Here is a 437-nt window from a genome sequence, read left to right on the forward strand (position 1 = left end):
TTATCTTCCTTGCTTAAAATGCAATTAAAATCCCCCCCTATGATAGAGGGAATGGAATCCTCCATACAATCTTCAAGTTGCTTCCATAAGTTGCTTCTCTCCACACAACATCTACTACCATACACGGTAGAAACTCTCCAACTTCCCATATTAGGAATCATAAGGTCACCAATAATAACCTGAGAAGAAGATTCCTTAATCATAAAAGTCAACAAAGTTACCTTCCAAAGCACCAAAATCCCACCAGATGTACCAATAGCCGGATGATGCCAATATTCCCAATCCTTGCCAATAAAACAGTCAATCTCCCTTCTATCCAAACTAGAAATCTTGGTCTCCATAAGACCAATAAAGAAAACATTATGATCTCTAACTACTTCCTTCAAATATAGGGAGGCTTCTTTCTTTCTAGCCCCCCTACAATTCCAAAACAAAAT

This window comes from Dendrobium catenatum, unplaced genomic scaffold, assembly GCF_001605985.2.
Source record: "Dendrobium catenatum unplaced genomic scaffold, ASM160598v2 fragScaff_scaffold_362, whole genome shotgun sequence".
Classification (NCBI taxonomy): Eukaryota; Viridiplantae; Streptophyta; class Magnoliopsida; order Asparagales; family Orchidaceae; genus Dendrobium; species Dendrobium catenatum.